Below are 13,499 nucleotides of genomic sequence, written 5' to 3'. Positions count from 1 at the left end.
TTTGACAATACATAAAAATACATTAAAGCAGATATCTGCAAAATACAATGCAGAACATGGAAAAAGTAAGTCTGTAACAATGTAGGATTACAAAAACAATCGGTGGGTCATGACACGTCAACTGGCATTCTACCAAGGTTACGGGAATGGCAGATAACCTTTCCATGACTACAAAATTGTTAAGGTGAAAATGGAAGCCCTGTCAACAGTAAGCCTTGCAGCCCTTGACGTTTCTTAATAATTAATAAGCTCAGTTCGTTTTGACTTACAATGGATAGGTCTAAAAGTCAAATACTATTTGATACACAACTTACATTATACCTCCCTATGACACTTTGTAATGGAAGCAACTACTGTAGGTTCAGAAAGTGGAAGAAGAAGTGGATGGATATAATCAGAACAAACTGAAGTACTGAAACAGACCATTAGTGCCCCTGAGGAAAATAGCACAATACAAGATTACACTAGTCTCCTATAGTATCTTTATTATAAGCATGCTTCAGACACTAGTTGGAGAGTTTCTGTTCCCACATTAATATTTTTGAAATCTTTAATACAGTAGACATAACTGGGCAACTGGCACAACAGATTCAAACTGTTTCATGTTATACCAATTTCATTAAGTTCAACATGCAAGCATTACCTGATGAAATGTTACACCATCTCAAATTATAATTTCAAAATGAAAACACTTCACACAAAGATCAGAAAAAGCAGCATCCCTTCACATGCAGTAGAGAAATTCTGTAAGAAAATACAGTGCATCCGGAAAGTATTTACAGCGCATCACTTTTTCCACATTTTGTTATGTTACAGCCTTATTCCAAAATGGATTAAAATAATTTTTTTCCTCAGAATTCTACACACAACACCCCATAATGACAACTTGAAAAAAGTTTACTTGAGGTTTTTGCAAATTTATTAAAAGTAAAAAAACTGAGAACTCACATGTACATAAGTATTCACAGCCTTTGTTCAATACTTTGTCGATGTACCTTTGGCAGCAATTACAGCCTCAAGTCTTTTTGAATATGATGCCACAAGCTTGGCACACCTATCCTTGGCCAGTTTCGTCCATTCCTCTTTGTAGCACCTCTCAAGCTCCATCAGGTTGGATGGGAAGTGTCGGTGCACAGCCATTCTAAGATCTCTCCAGAGATGTTCAATCGAATTCAAGTCTGGGCTCTGGCTGGGCCACTCAAGGATATTCACAGAGTTGTCCTGAAGCCACTCCTTTGATATCTTGGCTGTGTGCTTAGGATTGTTGTCCTGCTGAAAGATGAACCGTCGCCCCAGTCCGAGGTCAAGAGCGTTCTGGAGCAGGTTTTCATCCAGGGTGTCTCTGTACATTGCTGCAGTCATCTTTCCCTTTATCCTGACTAGTCTCCCAGTTCCTGCCGCTGAGAAACATCCCCACAGCATGATGCTGCCACCACCATGCTTCACTGTAGTGATGGTATTGGCCTGGTGAAGAGCGGTGCCTGGTTTCCTCCAAACGAGACGCCTGGCATTCACACAGAGTTCAATCTTTGTCTCATCAGACCAGAGAATTTTGTTTCTTAGGGTCTGAGAGTCCTTCAGGTGCCTTTTGCCAAACTCCAGGCAGGCTGCCATGTGCCTTTTACTAAGGAGTGGCTTCCATCTGGCCACTCTACCATACAGGCCTGATTGGTGGATTGCTGCAGAGATGGTTGTCCTTCTGGAAGGTTCTCCTCTCTCCACAGAGGACCTCTGGAGCTCTGACAGAGTGACCATCGGGTTCTTGGTCACCTGCCTGACAAAGGCCCTTCTTCCCCAATTGCTCAGTTTAGATGGCCGGCCAGCTATAGGAAGAGTCCTGGTGGTTTCGAACTTCTTCCACTTACGGATGATGGAGGCCACTGTGCTCATTGGGACCTTCAAAGCAGCACAAATTTTTCTGTAACCTTCCCCAGATTTGTGCCTCGAGACAATCCTGTCTCGGAGGTCTACAGACAATTCCTTTGACGTCATGCTTGGTTTGTGCTCTGACATGAACTGTCAACTGTGGGACCTTATATAGACAGGTGTGTGCCTTTCCAAATCACGTCCAATCACCTGAATTTACCACAGGTGGACTCCAATTAAGCTGCAGAAACATCTCAAGGATGATCAGGGGAAGCAGGATGCACCTGAGCTCAATTTTGAGTTTCATGGCAAAGGTTGTGAATACTTGTGTACATGTGCTTTCTGAATTTTTTAATTTTTAATAAATTTGCAAAAACCTCAAGTAAACTTTTTTCTAGTTGTCAATATGGGGTGTTGTGTTTAGAATTTGGAGGAAAAAAATGAATTTAATCCATTTTGGAATAACGCTGTAACATAACAAAATGTGGAAAAAGTGATGTACTGTGAATACTTTCCGAATGCACTGTATGTTGTTGAAGCAGATACATAACATTTCCAAAAAAAACCTACATGAAATAACTAGATCAGTTCCATAAATCCGGCAGTTTTTTTTTCATTCGCCATCCTAGCAAATGATACAGGACCTTTAACACTTGCACTTGTAGATTCAGAAAGTATTTTTTTCCAACAGCTTATATGTATACTAATCAAGCACTCATACTATCAGATACATGGGTATATTAATGTAAATGTTGTATTCATATGTATATGATGTATAATGTGTTCATTATCTCTTTTTGGCCTGTTGTTGCTATTGCTTTACCGTTTTTAGTCTAATGGACACACTCAAGTAAGAATGTCACTGCACTACGCACACAAACAAACCTTTAAACTTGAAAACCAATGTTAATCATTCATGTACTGATGTTGAAAAATTCACACTTTTTTTTTTAGTTGACTAGATTACTATAATGCAGTACAGACTGGACAAGCCTAAGACAGACATTAATCAACTGCATTTAGTTCAGAATGCAGTACTGTACTACCAACAATCTTAATCAGAGAAAGAAAATTGGAGCACATCTCATCAATTTTAGCGTTCTTTTACTGGTTACCTGTGTTATTCAGAACTGGCTTTAAAATAATACTGATGGCATATAAGGCTTTAAATAATCTTGTTCCTTCCTACTTGTATATTTTAGAGTGCTTGTCTGCATACAGTACATTCCAAGTCATAACCTTACATCTTTTAATAGTGTAATGCTTATTATTCCAAGATTTAAGCAGAAATGAAGTGGTGAGGTGGCCTTTTGGTGTTATGCACCAAAAAAGTGTAATACTTTACCAACAGAGATATGTCATGCTAGCATCTTGGAACATTTATAATTAAAAAACACAGTTTTCTAATTTGGCTTTTTCTTAGCTGCATTTTAGTTCTACACCTAATTGACTATACATGAATTGAATAATAACTGCATAATATCATTATTAATCTCTACTTTTGTCTGCTTTCTTTTCTGGTTTATCTCATTATTTACCTGTGCACCATGTGGTGTTTTGGTGTTTTCCCGAGTACTATGCAGCTGACTGTGATGCTCAAATGAAGGCAAATACCCAAGCTGTCCCCACTGAATTGAATCCTATAGGATGCCAAAGGCCCAAAACACAGGGAGAGAAGTACATTTATGTTGGGTAGAATGCCCAGTGAGAGCTGTGCAGTCTTTTGACCTTGCAACTCCTGCAGATTGTTTTTTTTGGTTTTTTTTTTCTCCAGCATCTGGTCTCTGGAGTTTTCTTTTACTGTCTTCATCAGCCACCCGTCCTTATCACCAGAGCTGTCTTTAAAGACTTAAAAAAACAAATCTATACTTAAGAATTCTGCTTTTCAATTAATTACATAGCTATTTTACATAGATACATAATTTATTTTTTTGTGCGTTATTTCTCAACATTTACTCACTAATATTATCTAATTGGAATTCCTTTTCTTATATTTTTTGACGTTTTGTAAAGCACCTTGAGTTGCATCCATGTACATGAAACTGGTCTATAGAAACAAATGTTGTTGCTGTTATAACATGTTTCTGCTGCAGATTTGCTTCACACTCACTAAAGAAATTTTAATCAGTACCTACAGTAGATGCTTCTCTTCACCTTTAATACTACAAAAGTAAAAATCTTTTCAGCATCATAATCCAAAGGAAATGAAGCACAAGACACAGAAAATATTTTTACGCAAAATAAACAGGGTGTGGAGTAAAAATGTATTTTCTGTACATTTAACACTCTATGTACTTGCATATATTTCAAAATTCCCCAAAAAAACAAAAATTACAAATGCATGATACAATATGGATACACTGTGACTTAGTACTAGGGTTGTGCGGTATAACCAAACCCCAATTTCTAAAAGGTTATATATAGTAATAGCATTTTTTTTTTAAATTTCCGCACTGGAAGTAAATAGTAGTTTTCAAGCACATTGCACTTGGCCATTTAAGGAGAACCGATCTTTGCTTGTTAAATCGAATATACATATTACATCTAGCTAGCTCATTTTGCCAAGGGGGACATACCTCATCTTGATCATATATTTTTATACAAATTCAGTGACTCTATGGAGTCCTCCCCCAACCACAGTGATCCGCTTCTGTTAATGACTTCCATAGTGAGGCATAGCAAGTAGACATGTGATTGTGTGATATGGGGGAATAAAGCAGCTGTGATGCTGACTTTGATTTTAGGCTCACCTGTTTTTTACTCTAGAACTATTTGGGCTCCCTATTCTGATGCATAATTTGAACTTTAGCAGGTCTGCTTGACAATATCTACATGCTAGTTAAAACAAATGTGAAGACTGTTATAAACTTGTGTTACGAAGGATTGATTTTTACTTATATGTGATTTAAAACTTATACACTAGAATGAAATGTTTTTATACCAGTCTTGGTATCTTGACTATTATTCTTTGTAAACCAGCCTAACAAAGTTTTAGCTAACATTAGCCAGCCGTTATAGCTAGCTAAATTAACCTATTCATAAACCATTATCAAAGCAATCAACAATCACTCAATGTAAGCAGACATGCTAATCTTTCTCAAATGATGCTATAAAGCAATAAAAGGTTCTTGACACAGAACCGAAAGTCTAGGGGTTGGAGTCCTAATAGATGTATTGCTGAAGCATGTGATATCAGAGAAAAATGTCATTACATTAATTTTGTAGTATACACAACTTGATTCATTTGCTACATATAAGACAGCTAGTTAAAATATCTTTTTTTTTTTGTTTGACCATGCAGTCAAGGAATTCTGTGCAAAGTAGTGTAATTAAGGGAAGAATAAAACAAACAACTGTCAGAATATGGGAGGCACCCTGTACAGTGGGATTTGACTACCCTGTGCAGTGAGACATGGGAGGAGCTGGATTAGGTCAACTCAGTCTTTTGGACTTTTGGTTTTGCAGTCAGACAGACTTGGAAAGTGACATATTTCTTTTCACTATCCTTCACAAAATCACCAGTAGCACTGGTGCTTATGACCCCTGCTCCACCACTAATGTAAAAGAAATCCTAGCAAACTATAAATTCAAGGTATTTTATCTGCACACTTTTCTAATTGAAGACAATGTAATTTTATTTTTCAGTGGATGGTAGAATGAGCTTTTTACTAGTTACAGTGGCATGCAAAAGTTTGGGCACCCTTGCTTAAAATGTCTTACTGTGAATAATTAAGTGACTGATGCAAAAAGGCTTAAAGTTAAAGATGACACATTTCTTTTAGGCATTTGTATGCAACACTAGTGTATTGTTTTTGCTTTTGAAGAAGTGGAAAAAAGGAAAGTGGCACTATGTAAAAGCATCCCAATGATATTTGAGGCCTCACAAAGCGTTTACTCAGTCATTAATTATTAGCTCATTAGGACTATGGCTTGTTCACAGTCATCATTAGGAAATCTCTGGGGATGCAAATAGCAAAGCTGTATAAATTCTCTGACTCCACAAACCTTGCCCCAACAATCGGCAGCCATGGGCCCCCTCCAACCAGCTCTCTAACACTCTGAAAAATAAAATAATTGATGCTTACAACAGAGAAGAAGGCTCAAGAAGATAGCAAAGCATTTTCAGACAGGTTTCTCCTCAGTTCATAATGCTATTAAGAAATGGCAGTTAACAGGAACAGTGGAGGTCAAGCTTGTGCTAAAAACCCACGTTTGACTGCAAAAGGTCTTTAGGAAGATTTAGCAGACTCTGCAGTGGTGGTGCACTGTTCTACTGTGCAATGATACTTCAACAAATAAGACCTTCATGGTGCATTCAGCAGAAGAAAACCTTTCCTGGATCCAAGCCACAAAATTTAGGGCCTGAAGTTTGCAAAAGAACATCTAAACAAACCTAATGCAACTCGGACACAAGTCCTGTGGACTGATGAAGTCAAAACAGAACTTTTTGGCCAGAATGTCCAATGGTATGCTTGAAGAAAAAATGATTCGGATTTCAAGGAAAAGGACACCTCTCCAACTGTTAGGTATGGGGGTGGATCAATCATGCTTTGGGCTTGTGTTGCAGCCAGCGGCACAAGGAACATGTCATTGATAGAGGGAAGAATGGATTCAAATAAACACTGGCAAATTCTGGAAACCAACATGACATCATCTGAAAAAAACCTGAATTTAAACAGAGGATGGGCCCTACAACAAGAACTAAAGCACACCTCAAATCTACAATGGAATACCTCAAGAGGCGCAAGCTGATGGTTTTGCAATGGTCCTTACAGTCCCCTGAACTAAAACATCATTAGCATCTGTGGATAGATCTCAAAAGAGCAGTGCATGCAAGACGGGCCAAGAATCTTTAATGTAGAAGTACTTTGCAAGACAAATGGGTAAAAATACCCCAAGAAAGAATTAAAAGACTTTTAGTTGGCTACAAAAAGCATTTACAAGCTGTGATACTTGCCACTGACCATGCTGAGTGCCCAAACTTTTGCTTCTGGCCCCTTTCATTTTTTGGTATTTTGCACCTGTGATTAATGGAAATAAAAAAAGAAAAACAAATATGTAAATAGTACTGATAACTGAAGTTTTGAACTTTTCTTGGGAATCTTTTAATTGCAGCTGCATAATGTACTGAGGTGATTATAAAATAAGGTCTAAACCATGTCAGCTCTGCCCACAATCACATTCTGCATTCTTCTCAACATTTTTGAAAGCATTCACTATTTACAATTAATATTCTAAAGATGTAAGCAAGCTCATCATACAACTTCGAATGATGTTTAGTAAGTTCTCAAACAGAGGACATGACCAATTGCATTTGTTTCGTGTTTCTCAAATTTAGAAGACTAATCTGCTTGTAGTCATTGTTTTTATAGGAAGATCTGAGAAAAGTTGAGCCAAAAAGCACCAGTGCTGACAGCGCTACTAATAGTAAGGATTGAACTAGGAACCATTTTGGACAAATCCGAGCACATCACCCCAGTTTTGATGTCACTACACTGGTTACCTGTGTCATTTAGAATTGACTCTAAAATACTGCTTATGGTTTACAAAGCCTTAAATAATCTCGCTCCATCTTATATTTCGGAATGTTTTATACCTTACACTCCAAATTGTAACCTTAGATCTTCAAATGAGTGTCTACTTAGAATTCCAAGAGCTAAACTTATAAGAAGTGGTGAAGCGGCCTTCTGCTGTTATGAACCTAAAATCTGGAATAGCTTGCCAATAGGAAATTTCCTAGCTAATATGGTGGAGCACTTTAAAATACTGCTGAAAACACATTACTTTAATATGGCTTTCTCATAGCTTCGTCTTAGTTTAATCCTGATGCTCTGTATATTCAATTAATTATCATTATTATTAATGGTGGCTCCACAATTCGTACTAACCCCTACTTTCACATATGTTCTTTTTCCAGTTTTCTGTGGTGGCATCATCAAATTATTCCATGAGAAGAACCCTGAATACAATGAGGACTGATTGAGGTAATTTATGTTAGGTAGAATGCCTAGAGGGGGCTGGGTGGTCTCGTGGACAGGAACCCCTGCAGATTATATTGCTTTCTCCAGCTGTCTGGAGTTTTTTGTTTTTTCTGTCTTCCCTGGCCATCAGACATTACTTTTATTGTATGCTAATTAGTGTTCCTTAATTGTAATTCTTATTTATTTTGTCTTTTTTCTCTTTCTTCATCATGTAAAGCACTTTGAGCTACATTGTTTTTATGAAAATGTGCTATATAAATAAATGTTGCTGTTGTTTTTTCTTTTGTAGCACAAAACTGAAGATTACTTTAAAAGCTGAAAAAAACTTTTTCCTACTTTCACATCATTTGCCTGTGAAGATGGTAAATACTGAACAAAAAGGTTATCGACTTCTTATAAAAATAAAACAAGGAAAAAAATATAGACGTTAGCTTCAAATGAAAAACGCCTGGAAATATAATCGATTTTATTAAGCTCTGCACACAAGTGTCTAATAACACTTCTTTTTTTTATTTCTTTTAATGAAGTTTCAAAAGCTTATTGCAAAGTGCATTAAAATTTAGAAGAAGAGAACATTTTGTTCCTGGATGGATCGCTCAGTCACACTACAAAAATGAATAGCACTTTCTTCGTAGAGATTAAGATCCCATTACTGTCTACTGACTACAAGAAGGGACCTCAGGCATAAAACCTTGCTTAGATTTCAGACTAAAATTTGGTTATGCCTGAAAGGCAAAAACGGTGCACACAAAAATAAATAAATAAAGGCTGGTCGATATACTGAGTTTTTAAAAAATACAGACATATTTTCATACGAGATATCATTTATACCGAGTGTATGTTGCGTTAAAATCATTCTCATACAGCTGCCATTCTCTTCTCCACCATTTGTCTCTCGCACAACTTCACTAGAGTGGCTAAATGCTTCTATTCAGTAATGTAGCCTCTTCTTGTAAAATTTTTGTCTTTTTTCAGAACTACTTTTTTTCTTTGTTTTTTTACTACTATTTGGCCTTTAAGAGAGACCAGATTAACATTCTGACTCTGTAATTTTAGTGGGAGACCAGGAAATTAGACTGATACTCGAAGCAATGTGTCTCGAAGGTTTAGGCTGTCTGAACTGAATCATGGCAGTGAATTGCTATTTGATTTCTTTGCTAGTGATGAATTTTTACAACAAGCATATACTCTGAGCATTCAAATAAAATGAAGTAATATGCTGTCAACTGATTGCCACTTTGTGGCAAGCTGACACAATAGAATGTCAAATCTGCTGGACAGACCTACAAGTCACAGATAAGTAGGGTATGCAGGAAACAACTAGTAGATGCTTCTCACCAGAACAAGTTCACTTCTCTCCGTGGATGGGTTTATCCTGCAACTCAGGACAAACTTTCAAGGCAAGTTAATGCATTTCTTTACACTCATTAAAACGGAACTTATTTAGTGTTGTCAACAAAATTAGGACATCTGTCTTTGGGATCTAGATGGTAACATGAGTATGCAGAGAGACACCATGTGAATATGTGCATAGAGATGAAGGTGGAAATTAAGTTCAAATGTTTGCAGTTAACATATTGTCCACCACAATGCTTCCCTAATTTTCTTCTTTGTCAATTTTATCCAATACTAGCTTTGTTGTCTGGCTTCCCCTAGATTTTCAATGACAATGGACATCAGTTATAGTGCTGTTGGTTAATCAGATGTATCAGACGTACTATGTAACTAAATATTTTCTGTATACAATATTAGTATTTTTTCCCTCTAGGCTAATATAATTAGTTCACTTTGCTACTTACTATGGAACAGGCTACATTCAATTGCTCATGAGTGAAATATTTCTGCCATAGATCAGCTCCTTCTTTTTCTAGTGACTTGGCTTTTGTAAAGGGCCATTGCAAAACACTCTCTACTCTTTTGAATTTAAGCAGAGTATATATTATTATCATTATTAAAAGTGTACAATTTTCACTTCCTGCTGTTATTATATTTCAGAATTTCTTTACATGTTTTTTGTACGTTCAAGCTCCTTTATTTTGCCGTACCCATAACCAAACAAAGTTTAACAATGAATCGTGTATTGCTTTAACTTATTACCAACAGAAATGGCATTTACAGGCTGCACACTTACATGGTCCATATAATTAATTGAATAGTTTGAACACTGTACAGAAAAGAACAGGTGAAAAATAATTTTGTGAACTATGGATATCACTGACTTTGGAAAGGATCTGCAGTCGGGGGCTGAAGATAAGCCATGAGGGGTTTGGTGGTGTTGGTGTGAGAGATTGTAGCAGAACTCCGTATTAAAGAAAATCACCAATAGCAATATCATGTAATGCTACAAAGTTGATTTATTCAAAGCTAAAAACTGCTAAAAATATCTCGACTCACCATTTGTATCAAAGCCTAAATTAGTATTTCCTCATTAAACAGTGAATCTGAATAAATGTGTTACCAACAAAAAAGTTATTTACTCAAAAGAATCATCCTGTTCTCATCTCATCACATTATGTTCTGCAAAACAACATGACCAACTGCTATACAAAAAATTGCCTTTCATTCTCTTCAGTCATGGCTTGGCTCTACAGGTAAAGTAGTGTTTTTTTTTATTGCTGTATAGCCCCCTGATGTCATTAAGTACAAGAGGTGGTGCTTTTTTTTTAAATGTAAGCTGTTTACGGTAGATTTGTAATACAGTGATCCCTCGCTATATCGCGCTTTGACTTTCGCGGCTTCACTCCATCACGGATTTTAAATGTAAGCATATCTAAATACGTATCACAGATTTTTACTGGTTCGCGGATTTCTGCGGACAATGGGTCTTTCAATTTATGGTACATGCTTCCTCAGTTGGTTTGCCCAGTTGATTTGATACAAGGGACGCTATTGGCGGATGGCCAAGAAGCTACCCAATCACAAAACGTATTACGTATTAAATAAAACTCCTCAATGATATACGATATGCTTCCCGCGCAGTGCTTCGCACACTTCAAAGCTCTAACAGCCCAAATTGATTTTTGATTGTTTGCTTTTCTCGGTCTCTCTCACACTCTCTGACATTCTCTGCTCCTGACAGAGGGGGTGTGAGCAGAGGGGCTGTTTGCACAGAGGCTGTTTGCTTAGAAGATACGGACACGCCTCTAAAAAATGCTGAAAGACTACCTTCACATTGATCCCTTCATTGCGCCGCTTTATCGGTTCTTCGTTTACTTAAAAGCCCTATTCATTTTTGCTTGTTTACTTTTCTTTCGCTCTCTGACATTCTCTGCTCCTGACGGCACTCCTTTGAAGAGGAAGATATGTTTGCATTCTTTTAATTGTAAGAAAGAACTGTCATCTCTGTCTTGTCTTGGAGCACAGTTTAAAATTTTGACTAAAGGGTGTTATTTCATGTCTAGAGGGCTCTAATAATGTTAAAAAAACGTATTTAGAAGGTCGTAAACAGGTTTTTTGTGATCTAACTGCGAAAATATTAGATTTATAAATAAAGAATCCTACTTCGTGGAAATTCATTTATCTGTCTGGAGCGGATTAACGCGATAAACGATATAACTGTGTGGAGAATATTTATAAAAAGTGTGGGAGAGTTTCTAAGGGTTTAAAATATAAAAAAATAACCATACACACATATGGTTTCTAATTCACGGATTTTTACTTATCGCGAGGGGTTCTGGAACGCAACCCCCGTGATCGAGGAAGGATTACTGTACTTTGTTTTAAACTTTTTACTACATTTATAAAAGTTTGACATAAAGATGTTTCAACTTACTTGTATAAGTATAAGGTAAAAATTGCTTCTCTGTATACAGTGTGATTTCCTAAAAATTTTCCTTTGACTTCCCTTGCCACCATCCTTTCCTGGGCAAACCACAGCATTGCCTTGATCAAACTAGATGTTTCTCAACCAAATAAGTTATTTAACACCTAAAAGAGAATTTTCAGCCAGTTATAAAATCGATTACACTCTCCAAATGGCTGAATTCAAACCATAATAGGCATTCAAAGTGATTAACATAGGGTAATACAGACTTTGTTTGCATTGCGTTCTCAGACTTATTTATTACAAATCAAAAAACAGTGTTTTGAGCTGTAGTACAGGCACTACAAATTACCATGCCAACCTGTGGAGAAGACGTCAAAAAATGGCTGCCCATATTTGTCAGCACTATTTGTTTTGCAATATATTTTTATTTATTTCTGTGTAAGATCACTGCAAATAACTTTCTCAGCCACTGCAGTAGCAGAAATGCTTTAGCTAGACAGTGAAGGCAAAGAACAATACTTTGTGCCAGAGCTGTGTTACCGTGGCAACTATACCAGCTCACATGGCATGGAAATGTAAGCTGCTTTTATCTATTTTTACTCATTTACTTTTTCCTTTCTATTTCTGTCTATAGAGAACTTGAATATTTACTTGCCAATTGTGAATTTACACTCCAGGCAAAACTGACATTATCCTTTGCTGTGCTCTTGAGAAATTACTGTCTTCTATTTGGTAGTATGATATTCAATAGTAATACAATGCGTTAGGTAATGTCCCTTTCCTTTTTTGATATTGTTTGTTTAGTTCTTGCTTGGGAAAGTGGTACAAAAACTGGGCATGGACTTGCAAATACAGTATACTCAAGACTAGTGGTAAATTTTAACACTTCAAAAAAGATTATCACTTTTTGTTTTGAATTCTGTGTATTCTCATGTTTATGTTGAAATGTAACTATTTACAAAATATAAAATATGCCCAGGGAAAAACAGAAAAATGGCAACAAGGTACAAACAACCCCTGGCAAGTTTTGCTTTTCATTCAATTACAGAGAAAATCCAAGCAAAATGACACCTTTTATTGGCTAACTAAAAAGATTACAATATGCAAGCTTTCAAAGCAACTCAGGCCCCTTCTTCAGGCAAGATATAATCATCTAGTACTACATTCAATTACACAAATTTCTGTTTTCTTCCTCAGAATTTTTTCTTTGCACATAATTTAATATTCTAAAGTACTTCTCATAGCTATTATAAAAGAAAAGGTTCACTTGTGCATGGTATACAGTATACAGTTAGGTCCATAAATATTTGGACAGAGACAACTTTTTTCTAATTTTGGTTCTGTACATTACCACAATGAATTTTAAATAAAACAACTCAGATGCAGTTGAAGTGCAGACTTTCAGCTTTAATTCAGTTGGTTGAACAAAAAAAATGCATAAAAATGTGAGGCAACTAAAGCATTTTTTTACTGCAGCAGCTTTCAGTTGCTGTTTGTTTGTGGGCCTTTCTGTCTGAAGTTTAGTCTTCAACAAGTGAAATGCATGCTCAATTGGGTTAAGATCAGGTGACTGACTTGGCCATTCAAGAATGTTCCACTTGTTTGCTTTAATAAACTCCTGGGTGGCTTTGGCTGTATGTTTTGGGTCATTGTCCATCTGTATCATGAAACACCGCCCAATCAATTTGACTGCATTTAGCTGGATTTGAGCAGACATTATATCTCTGAATACCTCAGAGTTCATTCGGCTGCTTCTGTCCTGTGTCACGTCATCAAAAAACACAAGTGTCCCAGTGCCACTGGCAGCCATGCACGCCCAAGCCATCACACTGCCTCCACCGTGTTTTACAGATGATGTGGTATATTTTACCTAATGAGCTGTTCCA

General features: G+C 36.7%; 1 protein-coding gene and 1 long non-coding RNA gene across 2 annotated transcripts in view; one reads left to right on the top strand and one right to left on the bottom strand.

Moving 5' to 3' along the window:
- Positions 1 to 13,499, top strand: part of LOC120522861 — a 189,781-nt gene that overhangs the window by 115,960 nt on the left and 60,322 nt on the right. Inside the window, exon 5 of the long non-coding RNA XR_005632526.1 lies at positions 7,784 to 7,850. This is a non-coding gene — a long non-coding RNA (uncharacterized LOC120522861). The remainder of the gene's footprint in view (positions 1 to 7,783; positions 7,851 to 13,499) is intronic.
- tbl1x (transducin beta like 1 X-linked) overlaps positions 1 to 13,499 on the bottom strand; it is a 312,413-nt gene that overhangs the window by 246,819 nt on the left and 52,095 nt on the right. The gene's annotated exons all lie outside the window — the stretch shown is intronic.

Source organism: Polypterus senegalus, chromosome 2, assembly GCF_016835505.1.
Source record: "Polypterus senegalus isolate Bchr_013 chromosome 2, ASM1683550v1, whole genome shotgun sequence".
NCBI classification, from domain to species: Eukaryota; Metazoa; Chordata; class Cladistia; order Polypteriformes; family Polypteridae; genus Polypterus; species Polypterus senegalus.
The sequence above is the reverse complement of the archived record's forward strand: the minus strand, read 5'-3'. Positions and strand labels throughout refer to the sequence as shown.